General features: G+C 38.6%; 1 protein-coding gene across 4 annotated transcripts in view; it reads left to right on the forward strand.

The window, feature by feature from the left end:
- FAM168A (family with sequence similarity 168 member A) overlaps positions 1–16,303 on the forward strand; it is a 205,016-nt gene that overhangs the window by 90,794 nt on the left and 97,919 nt on the right. Inside the window, exon 1 of one of the 4 annotated variants that reach the window (XM_032639332.1) lies at positions 573–596. The exons of 2 other annotated variants lie outside the window; for them this stretch is intronic. The gene's annotated coding sequence lies outside the window, so the exon portion shown is untranslated. Of the gene's footprint in view, positions 1–572; positions 597–5,122; positions 5,146–16,303 lie in introns of those variants that run through there. One more of the 4 variants, XM_032639335.1, reaches the window with a different exon arrangement.

A 16,303-nucleotide genomic window follows, 5' to 3' on the forward strand; every position in this document is an offset into this window, starting at 1 on the left:
ACAATAAACATTCATAGGCTAGGTTGCACATGCAGAAAAAAGCCATCAGTCCTTTCAAATTATAACTCTAAAATCAATCTCATTATTAAAATAATAGCACATATATTTCCTGAAACTACTGTTCTATAATAAAATTTTATCTCATTTATAACTTGGTACTTGCTGGTTTTAACTAATGTTAGAGATAGGCTTCTAGACAAAAGGATCTTGCTATAAAGTAGCGTTTGCTGGGAGGTCCCAGGCCCCTGAATTGGTTTTCTGGGAACAATTGCCAGTAATATTTTTTCAGCTGATGATTTCAGTTGTCTTTGGGTGCAGGGATAGATGTTTGATAGTAGTGTCAAATAATGTGTAAACCCATCTTTTTTTTTCTCCTGTGGGCTTGACACGTGATAAGAGGACAAAGGCTTTGGGTGGAGTAAGCCTTTGGGCAGGTTATTAGGGAGCTGCTTTGATGTTCTGAATTCTATAAAGGAGCTGTTTCTTTTTAGACAGGGCATCCTTTGGTGACAGGCTTGATCATCCTCCCCATTAGAGGATTGTGGTTTCAGTGAAACATTTTGAGATGACTGCTGAAGAAAACTAGGTCAAATCAGGTATGATTTATGAAATGTACCATTAAGGAGGCAATGAGAAAGTCAATTTTGTCTTTCTGTGCCCTGAAATTCTAAAGAGGTTAATTACAGGAAGTCCTTCAAACCATATGGTCCTTTGTCTTGGAAACATTCCCATTTTTGAATAATGTGCTTGTTATATGACTACAGCTAGTCTTACAGTATCAGCACTTACTACTTGAGTTCTTTTGTTTTGCATCTGAACTTATATAAACCTGGCTTTAAAATAATATTTAAATTAGAATTTTGAGAGGTGAATCTACTGATATGCTACACTCACTGATCTATGATTAACCAAACAGTGTTGCTTCAAAAATTTCTTCTCAGGTCCTTTTGCTACTCTCCACCTTGTTCACTCTGTTCTGCCCATATTCATTGTCTCTTAGTTCCTCCAAAGCATGTCGAGTTCTTTTCTGCTTCAGTGCCTTTGCCCATGCTATTCCTTTCCCTGAAATGTTTCCCTGCTCCTCCCTCTGACATGACTAACTACTCATCTGTTATGGCTTATTTAAATGTCACCACCTTGGAGTGTTCTTTCTTGACTTGTCATTCTTGAGAAAATCTGTTTCCTTCTTTATGAGCACCTCTTACATGTTATAATTATAGGATATATTAGATTTTCCCACTTGCTCTTCATCTTTTTCCTCCTCTAGAGTATAAACTCTGTGAGGACAGGGACAGTGGCTGAGTGGTTCACTATTGCATTCTCAGTGCTTAAGACAATGTCTAGGGCCTGACACATAGTAGGAATTTGTAACAAATATTTGTTGAAAGCTTGAATGAATGAAGGAGCCCTTTCTTTTGCAGGAGCATCCAAAAGAGCCAGGCAAAAACTGAATGGCCTATAATTGACTATATTTATGGCTCATTTTTGACTTAGCTTTGGAAGTCACACAGCATTACTTCCTCTGCATCCTATTGATCGGGCTAGTCCAGCTCAGATTCACTGGGAGGAGAGTTAGGCTCTACCTCTTCATGGGATTGTGGCAATCTTTGGAAAATACAATCTGTCACAAGAGATTATTCCAAGCTGGGTACTGGATATCACCTCTAAGAAATGATGTAGCTCTATTCTAGGCATTTATACTACTCTGATATCCCTAGATAGACACTCCTGGAGTATAGAGAGGCAGAGGTTCAGATCATGATTCTGTCACTTACTAGTGATAGAGAAAGAAAAACTTATCCAAAAATTTAAGTGGTTCCTTCATTCATTCAGGCTTTCTGTAAATGTATTTTGAGTACTATGTGCCAAGACTCGGACATTGTGTTAGACACTGAGAATGCAGCAGTGAGCCAGGCAGCCTTTACTACTATCCTCAAAGCACACAGTCAATAAATGGAATCACTGAGACTCCCCCCTCTTTCTGCTAAACTCCACTGCCTCTTTTTAAAAAAAGACTCTATTAAAATAAATAAATAAATAATAAAAGACTCCATTTTCTTAGAGCAGTTTTAGGTTTACAACAAAATTGAGAGGGAGGTACAGAGATTTCCCATATACCTTTCTCCCCCACATGTGCATAGTCTCCCCCTTTATTTATTTATTATAAATATTGATATTTATCAATATCACTCATCAGAATGATATATTTTTTACCAAGGATTAGCTTACATTGACACATCAAGATTACCTAAAGTTCGTAGTTTACCTCAGGGTTCACTCCTGGTGTTATACATCCTATGGATTTGGACAAATATTTAATGACATATATACATCATTATAATATCATACAGAATATTTCACTGCCCTGAAAATCTTCTGTCTATTCATCCTACTCTCCCCTCCCCACCCCCACCAACCACTGATCTTTTTATTGTCTCCATAGTTTTTTTTAAACTTTTTAAATTGAAATATAGTTAATTTACAACGTTGTGTTAGTTCCAATTGTACAGCAGAGTGATTCAGTTTTACATATATATATATTTTTTTCAGATTCTTTTCCATTATAGGTTATTATAAGATATTGAGTATAGTTCCCTGTGCTATACAGTAGGTCCTTGTTTTTTACCTATTTTATATATAGCAGTGTGTATATGTTAATGCTAACCTCCTAATTTATCTTCCTTCTTGCCCGCCCCCATTATCCCCTTTGGTAACCATAAATTTGTTTTCTATCTCTGTGAGTCTATTTCTGTTTTGTAAATAAGTTCATTTATATCATTTTTAAAGATTCCATCTCCATAGTTTTTGCCTTTTCCAGAGTGTCATATAGTTGGAATCATACAGTATGTAGCCTTTTAAGATTATATATTTAGTAATATACATTTAAGTTTTCTCCATGTATTTTCATGGCTTGATAGCTTATTTCTTTTTAGAACTGAATAATATTCCATTGAGTGTACTACAGTTTATTTATCCTTTCACCTGCTGAAGGACATCTTGGTTGCTTCAAAGTTTTCACAATTATAAATAAAGCTATTATAAATATCTTTGTGCTGGCTTTTGTGTGGACATGAATAACAAGGAGTGTGATTGCTGGTTCATGTGGTAAGAATACGTTTAGTTTTGTAAGAAACTGACAGACTCTTCCAGAGTGACTGTACCATTTTGCATTCCCACCAGCAATGTACGAGTGTTCCTATTGCTCCACATCCTCACCAGCATTTGGTGGTGTCAGTATTCCAGATTTTGGTCATTCTAATAGATGTGTAGTGGCATCTTCTGTTGTTTTAATTTGCATCTCCCTGATGACATGTGATGTGGAGCATCTTTTTATATGCTGTTTTCCATCTGTATATCTTCTTTAGTCACATGTCTATTAAGGTCTTTGGTCTTGATTGCTGTAAGTCTTGAAGTTAGTAGCATCAGTCCTCCAACTTTGTTCTTTTCCTTCAATATTGTGTTGGCTATTCTGGGTCTTTTTCCTCTCCATATAAGCTTTAGAATCAGCTTGTCAATATCCGTAAAATAATTTGTTGGGATTTTTATTGGGATTGCATTGAATCCATAGATCAAGTTGGGAACAACTGCCATCTTAACAATATTGAGTCTTTCTATCCCTAAACATGGAATATCTTTCCATTTTATTTAGTTCTTCTTTTATTTCATTCATCAGAGTTTTGTACTTTTCCTTATATAGATCTTATAATATTTCGTTAGATTTATACCTAAGTATTTAATTTTCTTTGATGCTATTGTAAATGGTATTGTGTTTTTAATTTCACATTAACCTGTTCATTGTTAATATATAGAAAAACAATTGACTTTTATAATTAACCTTTTAGCCTGCAACCTTGCTATAATTGCTTATTAATTCTAGGAGTTTTTTGTCAATTCTTTTGAATTTTCTATGTGGATGATTATTTCATTTGTGAACAAATACAGTTTTACGTCTTCCTTCCCAACCTGTGTACCTTTCATTTCCTTTTCTTGCCTTACTGCATTAGCAAAGACTTCCAGTATGGTGTTGAAAGGAGTGGTAAGAGGGGACCTCCTTGCTTTGTATGGGATCTTAGTGGGAAGAGTTTGAGTTTCTCACCATTAAGTATGATGCTAGCTGTAGGTTTCTTATAGTCATTATCAAGTTAAGAAAGTTCTCCTCTTTCTAGTGTACTGAGAATTTTTATCATGAGTGCATGTTAGATTTTGTCAAATGCTTTTTCCTGCATCTATTAATATGATTATGTGATTTTTCTGTTTTTTTAGTCTATTAATGTGATGGATTACATTAATTGATTTTGAATGTTGAATCAGCCTTGCATAGCTGGGATAAATTCTGCTTGGTCATGGTATATAATTCTTTATATATTTTTTTAGATTCAATGTGCTAATATTTTGTTGAGGATTTTTGCATCTATGCTCATGAGAGATATTGGCCAATAGTTTTCTTTTCTTGTAATGTCTTTGTCTGGTTTTGGTATTAGGGTAATGCTGGACTCATAGAATGAGTTGGGAAATATTCCCTCTGCTTCTATACTCTGAAAGAAATTGTAGAGAATTGGTATAATTTCTTCCTTAAATATTTGGTAGAATTTACCTGTGAACACACCTGGGCCTGGTGCTTTCTCTTTTAGAAGATTATTAATTATTGATTCAATTTCTTTAATAGATATTGGTCTATTCAGATTGTTTCTTCTTGTGTGTTTTGGCAGATAGTCTTTCAGTGAATTGGTCTATATCATGTAGAGTTGTTCATAATATTCCTTCATTATCCTTTTAATTTCCTAGGGGTCCGTAGTGATGTCCCTTTTTCATTTCTGATATAAGTTATTTGTGTCTTCTTTCTTTTTTTCTTAGCCTAGTTAGAGGCTTACTGATTTTATTGATCTTTTGGTTTTGTTGATTTTTCTCTGTTGATTTTCTATTTTCAGTTTTAGTGATTTCTACTCTAATTCTTAATGTTTTTTTCTTCTGCTTATTTTAGATTTAATTTGCTCTTCTTTTTCTAGTTTCCTAAGGCCCACTGCCTTTTTCATAGGCATTTACTATCAAGTTGCGACCCATGCTGAAAGGAATGGTTCCAAATCTTCTGCTTGTGTAATTGACCCCAACTTGAATGGCTTATGCTTCCCATCTTATGTTGAAAAGGTACAGTATCTGCCTTCATGTTAAAAAAAAACACCCAGGGTCATATCGGGTATTTCAAAAAGTGATTGGTATCCCTGAGTCAAGACCAAGGTTTGCAGTATAAAAGACACTTAATGAGATGTTTTCCCCTGATCTCCTTGAGGGACAGAAATATTTATTTTTACATTTAGGAGTGTACTTTCAGAGAACTAATGGCAACAAGTTCAGAGCTCTTGTTATTATAGGCTCATTTTCTAGAGTTCTGTAATGTTCCCTCAAAGGGCTAGAGTTCCTAGTGCTTTTGAGGAGTTTTCTAAGATTCTGATTCTTAGAACTCAGCCAAAATGCCATCTTTCATGATGCCTTTCCTGTGAGAAGTGATTTCTTCAGCCTCATTTCTCATTTATTAATATTCTGTGGCATTTTTACTTTTTAACTTTAGCTATGTGTGCCCAGTTTTTATCATTTCTCCTACTTATAGTCCTCTTGAGGGCAAGACAGTTGTTCTGGATATTTTTGTATTAATCAGCACATTTTCATTGAGCCCCTGCATTAGTTCATGGGCTTTTATAATTCGTATATCATGAATGGTTATAGTTTTTCATACCTTCACTAGAATTCTTTTGTTATTTAAATAGATTGAGAGTGGCACTTTTTCTTTTCCTTCTTTTATTTATTAGATAGTTGTTTGGTTTGTAAGAAGTAACATAACTGTTGAAGTGTTACCCCTTCCTGGAATAAATGTCTTATAGAAGACACTATAATTGGCCAGAGGAAGCTCTTTTGAGGCAGAGTGAGTTACGGTACCTTTCCTTCACACCTGGAGGTAGTGATGAGGAAGCTGCTGACAGGGAAGTACTTTTTCATTCTGTTACTTTAAAAGGACACTTGTCTTTTCCTACTGATCCTTAGATAGGTGTAGATTAAGCTCTGGGGGCTTGTATTAATTTTTCTTTAATAAGAATCTTTACCAGATTCTCGTGAAGATCAAATGTAGCAGTGTATAGGAGGTCATTTGGACATATAAAGTACCATACAGACAGGAGTATGGTTTTTTACCCCCCTCGAAAATTAATAACTGCTCTTTCTGAACTAGTTAAAGCACAGTTCTTCTCCCAAACAGTATGTTCTTTCTTGCTTTTGTCAGCATAGACTACTATTAGAATTTCTCAGTCAACCATCAGGTTCAATGTCACATTTTTGATGGTTCAATGTCACATTTTTTCCCCCAAAGGCAATTGCATTATGACACCTGTTTTTGTATATTTTACTTAATTATCATAACAACTCTGAGAGGATGCTGTTAACTACCTCCATTTAAAGTGGAGTAAATCAAGGACCAGTGAGTTTAAATAACTTAGCCAAAATAGTAAGAGGTAGAGTATAGATCTGAATTCATATACTCTGGGTTTGTTTCTTGTTAACATTTATATTAGGACATGCAGAATTATGCTGTGGTATCATATTGGCCACAAGATTTCAGTGGCTTAACATGACAAAGATTTGTTGAAAATTCTTGCTCATATGAATTCCACTGCAGGCCAGGTGACTCTGGAGGGCAGTTGTCCTCTAGGAAATGATGATTAGCGCATTTATGTTGCTTTTGTCTTATGATGCCACCATCTCAACATAAGACTTCCAATATGTCTTTGTAGAATGGAGAGAAAGGGAGGCAGGGAGGGAGGGAGGACGTGCATGTCAGAGCTGTAGGGTCATATACCAGATTTTTTTTTTTTTGCGGTACGCGGGCCTCTCACTGCTGCGGCCTCTCCCGCTGCGGAGCACAGGCTCCGGACGCGCAGGCTCAGCGGCTATGGCTCACGGGCCCAGCCGCTCCGCGGCACGTGGGATCTTCCCGGACCGGGGCACGAACCCGCGTCCCCTGCATTGGCAGGCGGACTCTCAACCACTGCGCCACCAGGGGAGCCCCATATACCAGATTTTGAATACTTCTTCCTGAAAGTGAGACATGCCACCTTCGTTCACAGATCATTAGCGCTAACTAACTGCAAGAGGTCTGGGAACTGTGGGGGCCGGCCAGACCACTTCACCCAGATGTTTCCCAAGGGAAATTATTTTTACATAGAACATGTTTTCTTCTAGCTTGCAAGTTAGGGATAGTTTAACATGTCTGAGCCTCATTTTATACTGTGAATGCCTCAAGGTCAGGAATTAAATTAATAAATTCGATAATTTTTAAGTTCAATTCAGTTAAACATTATTGAGCAGTTTCAGGCCTTGTTTTCTTTCCAAAATCTATAGCCTATATCTATCTGTCTATCTATATTATAGGTAAGTAATAGTAACTAGATAGTTCTAGATTTTAAGTTCCTTGAGGGCACTATAGAATAATGGTTAAAAGCACTGATTTTGAGAATTAGAATTCTGGGTCTGTCACTTCCTAACTCTCTGATCCTCAGCAAGTTTGTTTGTTTTGGCCGCATTGCATGGCTTGTGGGATTTTAGTTCCTTAACCAGGGGTTGAACCCGGGCCCTTGGCAGTGAAAGCATGGAGCCCTAACCACCAGACCACCAGGGAATTCCCGTGGTTTTTTTTTGTTTGTTTGTTTTTAAACAGCTTTATTAAGATATAATATACCATAAAATCTACTCTTTTTTTAAAAAATAAGTTTATTTTATTTTATAAATATATTTATTTATTTATTTTTGGCTGCATTGTGTCTCTGTTGCTGTGTGCGGGCTTTCTCTAGTTGTGGCGAGCAGGGGCTACTCTTTGTTGCTGTGCGCGGGCTTTCGCTAGTTGTGGCGAGCAGGGGCTACTCTTCGTTGCAGTGTGCGGCCTTCTCATTGCGGTGGCTTCTCGTTGCAGAGCATGGGCTTTAGGCACACAGGCTTCAGTAGTTGTGGTGTGCGGGCTCTAGAGCACAGGCTCAGTATTGTGGCACACGGGCTTAGTTGCTCTACGGCATATGGGATCTTCCCAGACCAGGGCTCGAACCTGTGTCCCCTGCATTGGCAGGCGGATTCTTAACCACTGCACCACCAGGGAAGTCCCATCAGCACATGTTTTAAAAAAATTCAAGCAGTGGCGCCCTGCTGTTGTATTCCTCCCTTTACTTGCTCTGGCAAGAGAAAAAACAAAAACAAAACACAAAAAAACTAAGGACCAAGAAGGCCCAAGATGTGGCCTCAGCTCTGGGCAGGATGGGCTATGTTTCATTTGGCTTTGTCCTTTGTCTCTCCTGCCAGGCTCCTGACTGGTCCCTCTCCTTCTCTGGTCAACGAGGCTTCTTTGTATGGGCAGGGACTTTGGGACCTCAGTGGAGTGTTTCTGCAGAGCTTCCTGTGAGAAGTGTTCCTGTGATTAGCCGTGACCTCCTAGCAGCAGATGCATTCATCATTTGGCTTCAACTTTCCCATCCCCCATTTGAAGTTCCATTGGATCTGCCCATCACAGAGCAGCTTCCATTGAATTCAGCAGCCTGTTTCTGGTTACATTAGGCATTATCTGTATTGCACTTTTGGCTCACCTCATGAATGGTTAGTACTATGGTTATTTTCCACAGAATATCAAAGTTGGCAGGGTCCTTAAAAATCCCTGACCTAGGGAATTCCCTGGTGGTCCAGTGGCTAGGACTCAGTGCATTCAATGCCAGGGGCCCAAGTTTAATCCCTGGTCGGGGAACTAAGATCCTGCAAACTGCATGGTGCACCCCCCACCGCCCCCCCAAAAAATCCCTGACATAACCCCTGCTCATTTCACAGAGGAAGAAAACTGAGACCTAATAAAGGGAAAGTATTTATCCAATCCCACAGTATCTGTGATAGAGGTAAGACCAGGAAGGTGATACCTTGACTCTAGCCAATTTTCCCTTTACCAGGCTCTGCTACCTCCTTCTCCCCAACTTACATAACATCATAAGCTCTTAGAGGGCAGAGATCATTCCTTATGTACCTTTATATCCCTCAGAGAGCCTAAGTTATTGGGTGTGCCTAATAACCTCTGAGATTTATTATCTAATTTTACATATGGTGAATATGTTGTCTAGTCGAAGAAGCTAGGTAGTTGTGGGTGGGGATCTTGGCTAGGAATTAATGGAGCTGGGGTTCCAACTCACATATTCCAAGTCCAGGTTGTCCAGTTTTCTTTCTAGTAAGTTATAACTGGATTTGTGTGATTTTGACAGTGGAAGAACAGTCCAGCCAAGCTCCAGAGACAGTAAGTGTTCATTTCATTTGGAGAGAAGCATTTAAACTGATGTGGCCAGGGCACAGGTTGAATTAAGTGGAGGGAGATGGAGGGAAGTCAATGAGAAATGAGGTGAAAAAGATTCAGAGCCAAAGAGGACAGATCCCTTTAATGTGGGCTTTTCAGAGGAAGCCTCCTGGAGTTGGGAGCCTTGAGCTGGGCCTGAAGGACAGTTAGGATTTGAATTTACAGGGATGGTGCAAGGTTTGAGAGCATATATTTCGATTCCTCTGTAAACAAAGTTAAAAAGCCAAGCACTAAAAAAAAAAAAAAGCCAAGCACTGGTCTAATTTGCATAGAGCATTGTTGACAAGTGAAGGATGCTGGAGAGTAGAAGTTGGGGCTAGGTTTTTAAAAGCCTAGAATTTTAGGTGTGAGGATTTTACTTTTATTTCCATTAATATCACTGTATGTGCTTACTCGTTCTTCAAAGATGAGTTGTGGGAACACTGGATGGCAGCTGAGTAATGAACTCTCTGCCTTTTTACTGTGTGCAGATCAGGACTTTGTTTTAGGCATTTCTCTTTGATGAACTTACCATATTGTAGCTCTGGCTATTCTTGAGTGGCCTCAGGGGTCCATGACATGTCATAATTTACCACTTTCCTGAGATGAGCATTTGAAAAGTGTTTGATGAGGCAGTGGTGGATGAGAGTGATTTACTTAGCTAAGGAATGGCTCCCACTTACAGTTAATGACATTTCTAAATTCGCAGATTCTTAACCCATCTCTGGGGATTTGTTCACAAATGATAAGGTTTTTAATATATTCTCTTCCTACATACTTTATACTCAAGTCCACAATTGGCCTAGTCCTGGGTTCTGATCTCAGCTCTACTCCTTGTCTGTGACCGCTGATAAGCCTCTTTCTCTTAGTTCTTATATCCATAATAACAATGATGCTGTGCTGGATAATCTCTAAAGGCTCTTCTGGTTCTGATATTTTAGGACTCTGTATATGGGATGCAGATCAGCCTTTTCTTTGGCATTCTTCATGCACACAGATCATAATGCATTAAAACGTATTTGTATCACAGTGACTACACACATATTGGCTTATTCATCACATGCTTATGAAACAGTTCCCATTGGTGATCATGCTACACTGACTTTTTGGGTATTTTTATTGTGTCCTCTCCTTTTTATGTCCTCTGCTGCTTTCATGTTCTGGCTGTACCTTCTGTCATCCCTCAGCAGGCCAGACCCAGATACCACTGTGTTCTAATAGTATCAGAAAAGCAAACAACAGAGAAATACAACCAGCTGCTTCAATTTAAACTGGCCTTCCTGGCGGCTACAGATTATCAATTCCTGCACAAGCAAGCCTACAGGTCTAGAAGGAGGAGATGACAGTTTTGTCCCAATTTGGTGGTAAAACCCCACGCCTTACCTTTCATGTTAGTTGCAATTACATTTGCAATTTGCATAGCTTGCATTTCTACTCCTGCTTTACTGCAGTATTAAAGATGTTTGGAAGGAGGCCAGAAATGCAAAAGAGGGAGCTAGCTATAAGGAACTATATTTAGAAAAATGTTTAAGACAACTGTCTTTGGACATGTTTTTTCCTCATTTTTATTAATTTCCTGCATAGTTTTGAATACGAGTAATAGTAATAAGTATTCCAAACATTTCATGGCACTTTAAACTTCAGAACCTTTTTTTCCCTTATCTAACACATCTTTATAAACAACCGGGAGATGATGCATACACACTATAGTTACTATAGTATGAGTATAAGTAACTATAGTTACTTTTTATTGAGTGCTTATTATGTGCCTGACACTGTGCTGAGTGCTTAACATGTATTATTTAATTTAACTTTTATATCAGCTGTAAAAGTGGTATTATCACCATTGAAACAGATGAAGACACTAGGAACCAAAGGGGTTAAGTAAGGTGCCCAAATTCACACAGTTTATATGTGATGGAGTTAAGATTTGAATCCAGCCAACAGTGCCTGGCTTCACAGCTGCTGGTTCTGTTAACTTCTGAGTTTTACAGACTCTCTGTGAAGTGTGGCGTTGTATCTTGCTCACTAGAGAGGTTATAACTTGCTAATAATCATGTGGCATGTATATGGTAGGTATAGGACCTGAATTTTGATCACTTGATTTAAATCTATGCCCCTGGTTTTTATTTGTTTTCATTTTTAACTGTCTTATTTTTATATCTTAATGAGATGAACTACTTAACATCCTTTTGGATTAGTCTTGGTATGGATTATAAATAAATTATAAAAAGGTCTTACTTGGGATGCAAAGGAAAATAAGATGTTTTCAAGGAACTAATAGTTGGTTGTAAGAAAAAGAAATGCACAAAAATAAATAAATAAGTAAATAAATAGTTAAAAAAATATATGTATACATACACACACATAATGGAATATTACTCAGCCATTTAAAAGAATTAAGTAATGCCATTTGCAGCAACAAGGATGGACCTAGAGATTGTCATACTGAGTGAAGTAAGTCAGACAGAGAAAGAGAAATATAAATGATACAAATGAACCTATTTACAAATCAGACTCACAGACTTAGAGAAAGAACTTATGGTTACAGAGTTGTGGGAGAAGGATGGGGGGAGGGATAGTCAGGGAGTTTGGGATTGATATGTACACACTGCTATATTTAAAATGGATAACCAACAAGGACCTACTATATAGCACAGGGAACTCTGCTCAGTGTTACATGGCAGCCTGGATGGGAGGGGCGTTTAGGGAAGAATGGATACATGCATATGTATGGCTGAGTCCCTTTGCTGTGCACCTGAAACTATCACAGTTGTTAATCGGCTATACTCTAATGTAAAATAAAAATTTTTATTTTTTTTTAAGAAGATGTTGGGGGTAGGAGTTTATTAATTAATTAATTTATTTTTGCTGTGTTGCGTCTTTGTTTCTGTGCGAGGGCTTTCTCTAGTTTTGCCAAGTGGGGGCCACTCTTCATCGCGGTGCGCAGGCCTCTCACTATGGCGGCCTCTCTTGTTGCGGAGCACAGGCTCCAGACGCGCAGGCTCAGTAGTTGTGGCTCACGGGCCTAGTTGCTCTGTGGCATGTGGGATCCTCCCAGACCAGGGCTCGAACCTGTGTGCCCTGCATTAGCAGGCAGATTCTCAACCACTGCACCACCAGGGAAGCCCTAAAATAAAAAAATTTTTTAAATAAAGTTGTAGGAGTAGAGGATGTAGCAGGGAGCTTGGCATATAGTAATAATAATAACTAATTAAAGTGACTTTTTTAGTTCTAGCTATATGGATTGTTGTATTTAGTACTCAAGGAATCCTATTAGGTGGGTACTATTTTTGTACCCATTTTATGTATGAGGAAATTAAATTATGTATAAGGAAATTAAATTACGTATGAGGAAGTTAAATCTCAGAAATGAACTCTGCTGGGCTCATAAAAAAAAAGTAAAAAAAAATTTTTTTTAAGAAAAAAAAATTAAAAAATAAAGAAAAATTAAAAGAGAAAAAGAAACAAAAAAAAAAACATTAAAAATGAAAGAAAAAGACAGGTACAGAATTAGAGGTGCTCCCACTATATATTAAGTGGGGAAAAAACCCTAACTGAGTAGTTTGGACTATGAGTGATTTAAAGAAGGGAAATACAAGTGTGAGCTGTGATTTAATAGGGAGAGGATTTTTTTGGTGGGGGAGGGGGTTAAGTATAGTATATAATAATAAAAGACCCAAAACTCTCTTAAGTGTGATTAGGGAAAAAAAAAAAAATTGGAGCCACATTTTGTTTTTAGTAGGAACACAACTCTGAAATGTTTCTGTGAATAGGAAACGCAATATATGTGAAACTTTCATGAATTCATCATTTAGTATATTTGTGTTTTCAGTGCCTAGCTTGCACAAATGTTTATTGAATGAATGAATTTTGGGTCTGACTCTGAAGGTGCGGGGGTGCTGTGCCATTATTGTAATACAATGTGCTATAAAGGGTTGAAGATGGAAGCTTTAAAGAATACCTAGTCTAGCTTCTACTTCTAACTGATGAGAGAAGTGGGACCCAGGGAGTGGAAGTGACTTTTCTAATAAGTTGTAAAGGAGGACTAGAATCCATTGCTCCTGGCAGCACTAATGGTTTTCTGGAGTAGATTGCCAGTATTTTCACAGAGGTTTCATGAACACAGATAAAATGTATAGAGTAAATATTGTTGAAAGTATTTTGATTCACTGACTTCTTTACAGATAAAGTGAGGATATAGCGATTTGTTCTTTTCTTCTTATTTCTGTAGATCTTGTGTACCAAGTTTAGATTAGAAAGTTTCAGTAGGTTGAACCTAACTTGATCATAGTTCTCTGGCAGTGCAAATATAGCAGAGCTTTTCCCCTCAAAGACCTGGTTGGAAGCAGTGGCCTTTATTTCTGATGTATAATTTACCTCTCCTTCCTGGTGTTTGAGTCTTGTTGGTCTTGATAAATGCCTGTTTTCTATGCACAGCATGCGGTTAACGTGGGGTCCTGGTGTGGAGCTGCTTAGGAAGTGGTGGGTGAGAGTGGGCAGTTAAAGGCAGCCTGGGTCTTTAACTCCTTTGGTTAATCCATTAATCCAGAGAATTTGTCTAATCATAGTGAATCTGTAAATCTCAGTGCAAGAATGGGAAACTGATGTGAAAAGGATTCATTGTTCTTTTTTTTTTTTTTTTTTTTTTTTATGCGTTACGCGGGCCTCTCACTGCTGTGGCCTCTCCCGTTGCGGAGGACAGGCTCCGGACGCGCAGGCTCAGCGGCCATGGCTCACGGGCCCAGCCGCTCCGCGGCACGTGGGATCTTCCCGGACCGGGGCACGAACCCATGTCCCCTGCATCGGCAGGCGGACTCTCAACCACTGCGCCACCAGGGAAGCCCGATTCATTGGTCTTGTTTCACTGCAGAAAGGAATGGAGGTCAAACAGGGTTCAGAAGTGGAGAAGAAATTGAAGTCAGTAGTCCCAGATTTGAATCTAAGCTCGGTCATTTATAAGCTATGTGACCTTGGACAGGTTCCTTAGTCTGAACTTCAGGTCTCCCATCAAAATGGTGTTAGTAATATCAAGTACCTCAGAGAGGATTCAGTTCTTCCCCAGATATCTGTGTGGCTTGCTCCTTTACTACTCTTTTCGGACCTTTTCTCAAGTATCACCTTCTCAGTGAAGGCTTCTCTAACTATCCTCTTAAAAATTGCAGTCCCTGTCCTGGCACTCCCTGTTCCCTTACCCTGCTTTATTTTTCTGCCATATCACTAAATGGCCATATTTTTTGTTACTATTTGTTGATTGTCTTTGCTCCCACTAATAACAATAACAAAATACAGCAATAATAGAACAGCTAGTTCTTATATTTGGGGCACTGTTTAACTAATTTAATCCTTATAGAAACCCTATTAGGCAGTACTGTTTTTTTCTTTTACATCTTTATTGGAGTATAATTGCTTTACAATGGTGTGTTAGTTTCTGCTTTATAACAAAATGACTCAGTTATGCATATACATATATTCCCATATCTTTTCCCTCTTACGTCTCCCTCCCCCCACCCTCCCTATCCCACCCCTCTAGTTGGTCACAAAGAACCGAGCTGATCTCCCTGTGCTATGCGGCTGCTTCCCACTAGCTATCTGTTTTACGTTTGGTAGTGTATATGTCCATGCCACTCTCTCACTTTGTCCCAGCTTACCCTTCCCCCTTCCCATATCCTTAAGTCCATTCTCTAGTAGGTCTGTGTCTTTATTCCTGTCTTACCCCTAGGTTCTTCATGACATTTTTTTTTTCTTAGATTCCATATATATGTGTTAGCATACGGTATATGTCTTTCTCTTTCTGACTTACTTCACTCTGTATGACAGACTCTAGGTCCATCCACCTCACTACAAATAACTCAATTTCTTTCTTTTTTTTTTTTTAAGATGTTGGGGGTAGGAGTTTATTAATTTATTTATTTTTGCCGTGTTGGGTCTTCGTTTCTGTGCGAGGGCTTTCTCTAGTTGTGGCAAGCGGGGGCCACTCTTCATCACGGTGAGCGGGCCTCTCACTATCATGGCCTCTCTTGTTGCAGAACACAGGCTCCAGACGCGCAGGCTTGGTAGTTGTGGCTCACGGGCCCAGCCACTCCGCGGCATGTGAGATCTTCCCAGACGGGGGCACGAACCCGCATCCCCTGCATTGGCAGGCGGAATCTCAACCACTGCGCCACCAGGGAATCCCTCGTTTCTTTATATGGCTGAGTAATATTCCATTGTATATATGTGCCACATCTTCTTTATCCATTCATCCGATGATGGACACTTAGGTTGCTTCCATCTCCTGGCTATTGTAAATAGAGCTGCAGTGAACATTTTGGTACATGACTCTTTTTGAATTACGGTTTTCACAGGGTATATGCCCAGTAGTGGGATTGCTGGGTCATATGGTACTTCTATTTGTAGTTTTTTAAGGAACCTCCATACTGTTCTCCATAGTGGCTGTACCAATCACATTCCCACCAGCAGTGCAAGAGTGTTCCCTTTTCTCCACACCCTCTCCAGCATTTATTGTTTCTAGATTTTTTGATGATGGCCATTCTGACTGGTATGAGATGATATCTCATTGTAGTTTTGATTTGCATTTCTCTAATGATTAATGATGTTGAGCATTCTTTCATGTGTTTGCTGGCAATCTGTATATCTTCTTTGCAGAAATGTCTATTGAAATCTTCTGCCCATTTTTGGATTGGGTTGTTTCTTTTTTTGTTATTGAGCTGCATGAGCTGCTTGTAAATTTTGCAGTTTAATCCTCTGTCAGTTGCTTCATTTGCAAATATTTTCTCCCATTCTGAGGGTTGTCTTTTGGTCTTGTTTATGGTTTCCTTTGCTGTGCAAAAGCTTTGAAGTTTCATTAGGTCCCATTTGTTTATTTTTGTTTTTATTTCCATTTCTCTAGGAGTTGGGTCAAAAAGGATCTTGCTGTGATTTATGTCATAGAGTGTTCTGCCTATGTTTTCCTCTAAGAGT

The sequence above is a fragment of the Phocoena sinus genome, chromosome 8, assembly GCF_008692025.1.
Source record: "Phocoena sinus isolate mPhoSin1 chromosome 8, mPhoSin1.pri, whole genome shotgun sequence".
In the NCBI taxonomy this organism is placed as follows: Eukaryota; Metazoa; Chordata; class Mammalia; order Artiodactyla; family Phocoenidae; genus Phocoena; species Phocoena sinus.